Source organism: Homarus americanus, unplaced genomic scaffold (genome assembly GCF_018991925.1).
Source record: "Homarus americanus isolate GMGI-L3 unplaced genomic scaffold, GMGI_Hamer_2.0 scaffold16894, whole genome shotgun sequence".
Classification (NCBI taxonomy): Eukaryota; Metazoa; Arthropoda; class Malacostraca; order Decapoda; family Nephropidae; genus Homarus; species Homarus americanus.
Window position 1 is genome coordinate 4,767,356 of NW_024746541.1, and position 4,132 is coordinate 4,771,487.

The window sequence follows — 4,132 nt, forward strand, 5'->3', positions numbered from 1 at the left end:
GAAGTAAATTGGACGACGTATACATGTACAATCAAAGACAAAAGTCGTGTCGCGGCTTTGTCGAAAGATTAAATATAACTCGTGAAACAATATGAGAGCCTCCTACCACAAGGCAGAGCGCACCAAAAGTTTAGCCCTTCGGGAAATGTTTTCACCAAATTTCACGACACGACTTTTGTCTTTCATTGTACATTAAACCCTAAGTTTCTGATTATGTAAAATACATTTATTTGTTTATTTTGATCGATCTATTTCTAATTACTTACAGCACCAATAAACAAAAGTGTCAGTGTCTGAATATAGATGTGTTATTACTCAAAATCAAGGTTCCTCTTCAGACGAATAAATTTGTGCCGAAGGACGCTAATTATAAGACGAGTGAGTTAAGAAGAAAACATATATATATTTTTGTGTACGGAATTCAAATTTCCGTTGAGGGTCAGCATCATGTATGGGAGACCACATGTACCCATATTCTGTAGATCAAGGCACATTTAAGAGGACGGGGAAATATCATCATATTAGACCACTATACAGTACTTCTGCATTTGTTTATAAACATTGAGCTGCTCACATCTTCGTCCTCCATTTACTCTGGGGATTTTTTCTGTCCTAGTTCCTAGAGAACCGATCAACCGGCAGTTGTTGTCGAGGGATCGATCTCTCGCTCTTTCTCTACCAATAGTGGTGTCTCACAGGGTTCTGTTCTTTTACCTACTCTCTTCCTTCTTTTTATCAATGATTTACTTCACACTACAACTAATTCTATCCATTCTTACGCTGATGATTCTACTCTTCACTCTCCACATTTTACCCTTCTTCCCAAATCTCAAACTAGATCTTTTTCTAGAGCTGATATCATTACTTCTATCAATGCGGATCTATGCAGCATCTCTGAATGGGGAGGTACAAACTTGGTTAAATTCAATAGTAATAAAACTCAATATTTACCAATTGCACTTTATAAATTAGATGATCTCCGACCAATTACATTTCAGGACGCTATCATTCTGCCAAATTCTGAAATAAATATACTAGGCCTCACCATTTCCTCCAATATGTCCTGGAGATCACATATCATCAATATAGCTAAAGCTGCCTCCCGAAAGTTGGGAATGCTGTATAGATGCCGTAGCTACTTCACTCTTGAGCACTTGCTCAAGGGATATAAGGGATTCATCGTCCTTACTTGGAGTACTGCTCTCATATCTGGGGTGGCTCTTCTTCTGTCCAACTGTTAGATAGGGTGTAATCAAAGGCATTTCGTCTTATTAACTTTCCTCCTTTAGTAGACAACCTCTCTTCCCTTTCTCTTCGCCGCAATGTTGCTTCACTCTCTCTCTTTTACAGATACTTTAAAGGGCAATGTTCGGTGGATTTGGTATCCTGTGTACCGCCGGCAAGGCCGTGCGCTCGTAACTCACGTCTTGCACGCGATGCCCACCGTTTCTCTGTGGATGTCGGTCACACGAGAATAACACGTTATAGTACCTCCTTCTTTCCTCACACAGCCTAGCTGTGGAATGCTCTGCCTTCTTCTGTGTTTCCATACTTATACAATCTGTCTCACTTTAAAAGGCTAGTTTTCCGGCATCTTAGTGGTGTAGATTAACGCAGTATAACCTTTTTCTTCTCTATTTTCAATTTCTTTCTGTTTTTATTTTTTCGCCCTCCCCCCCACCCCCAGGCCCCGTCGTGGGTCGTTTGACCTGTGCCCGGGTGGGCTAATTCCTGTAAAAAAAAAAATACTTGATGAGGTGCAGCACTTATATTTTCAACAGGTTCCTCAATCAGCTTTAGGGAAAATTCCGATCCGAACTATTTCACAGTTGTGTTTTGACCTCACTAGGGAAAAGGTCCCGAGGGATAATTATCAGATATGGCCAGTGCTATGTGTGGTCTGGGGTGTGCGAGTTTGTTGACCAAACTGGAGTGGTCCATGGAAGAATTGGTGAGGGCAAAGGAAGAAATTGAGAGGGCCACGTTGGAGAACCTGAAATTAAAGGAGGAGCTGGCGAGGATAAAAGGGGAGGCAGGACAGGGAAAGCCAGTGTCTGACGAAAACTCAAACGAGTGGAAGGTTGTGAGGAGAGGGAAGACCAAGCTGGTGGTGAAGAAATACACCAAGGATACGACAACAACGACAACAAAAGCTAAGTGTACCAACTCGTTCAGTCTCTTGATAGACGAATTGGAAATTAGAACAGTCAAGGACAGGGCTGACAAGGAAGGTATAAAAACTATAATTGTTGGTGACTCACAGGTAAGGTACTTGGACAGGGCCTTTTGAGGTAAAAACAAAAATAGGATGAGGGTGTGTTTGCCAGGAGCTGGGGTGGGGGATATAATTGACAGGATGGACAATATCTTGTAAGGTAATGGGAACAAACCCATTATCTGCCTCAGTGCAGGAGGCAATGATATTGGCCGGCGTAGGAGCGAGGAGCTTCTTGATAAGTTCAAGGCAGCTATAGATCGTATTAGGTCTAAGGGGGGGGATCCCTATCATATGAGGTGTCCTGCCTAGAAGGAGAGTTGGCAGTGAATGGTTGTCAAGGGCGGTTAGTGTTAACGACCGTCTTGACAGATATTGCAAGTCAATATCAGTCCCATTCATTGACAACTGGGACAACTTCTACGGCAGAAGGGACCTTTATGCTAGGGATGGGGTACACCTGTCTCGGGAAGGGGTGGCAACCATGGCTGGGTCACTAGAGGGGGCAGTTCAAAGGATATCGAAGTCTTTAAACTGCTAGGAGAACATATGGGCACGGGGGAGGGGGAAACTGTAGTGGTAGCGGGTAAACAAAGTAAAAGATTACAGGGAAATAGTGTTAGGAATGATGACAAAACTAAATTAAACAGGGAGTTTAAAACTAAACGCGGTAAAGGGAGGACTCAGAACACGACTTACTTAAATGTCTACTACTTGAACAGTAGAAGTATGAGAAACAAAATGGATGATATTAGGGCCTTGGTATGTACCGAAAAAATCGATATAATAGTATTTACTGAAACATGGATCAACCTAGACTCACGTGAGTTGCCGATCGAATACCAAATTGCGGATTACAAATTGTTCCATACAGATAAGCAGGCCAGGACAGGAGGCGGAGTAGCAATCTATGTTAGGGATAATCTGAAGTGTGAAATAAATAAGGAAATAAAAACTGAGCGGAATACAGAAACAATTTGGATAGAATTAATCGACAGCAGGGAAAAATTAATCAAAAAAGTAATATATAGACCCCCCAATCTTGATAGAGTCAATGAGCGACTTATCTGAGATGAAATGTGCAGGACTTCCATACACAACAAAGTCTGTATAGAAGGCGACTTTAACCTTGGCCAAATAGATTGGAATGACTTTATGGGTAACTCAGAATCAGAGGATGTTTTCGAGATGATCAAGGACTGTTTCCTAAGTCAACATATAACCGAACCCACCCGGGGTAATAAAATACTCGATTTAGTACTGTCGAACAGAGAAAACCTCATTAGCAATGTCGAGGTAGGGAACGAACTTGCAAACAGCTATCACAAAGAAATTAGATTCCAGTTAGATGAATCGGCTGCTTGTCCAATTAACCAGTCCGTTCACACATATTTATATTTGGGTTTTAAGTAACGAAACCCAAACGGTAGTTCCTTTGTTTTATTATAAAAGGTTGTATATATAATTCCTGAGTGTATATCAACCGTAAGTCTCACTGTCTAGGAGTGAATGAGAAAGGGACGGCGTTTATGTATGATAAACGTTAAGTCACGTCCTTACGATATGACTTGAGGTGAGCTACTCAAGCTTAGGGGCATCGCAGTGCGTGCTTACAGGAATGCTGAGCTATGGGTCTCGCCCTCTTGGGTAAGTTGCCCGCTCACGTGTCAATCTCATGTCTTACTCATAGACAGTGGAAAGTTACAGGGTGGTGAATCTGAATATAATATTAGATGTATTGACCCATTTATATAATACATTCTGTTGATGAGACAGGGGCCTATTACATCGCTCGGTCACCTACCAGCCGAGCTCCGTGAGGCCTAAATAACTCACAGAGTACAGTACATCCTAGACAACCCTAACCATGTTATAAACAGATATGTAGACACTAAGCTGGGGAAATTGTAGGTTATA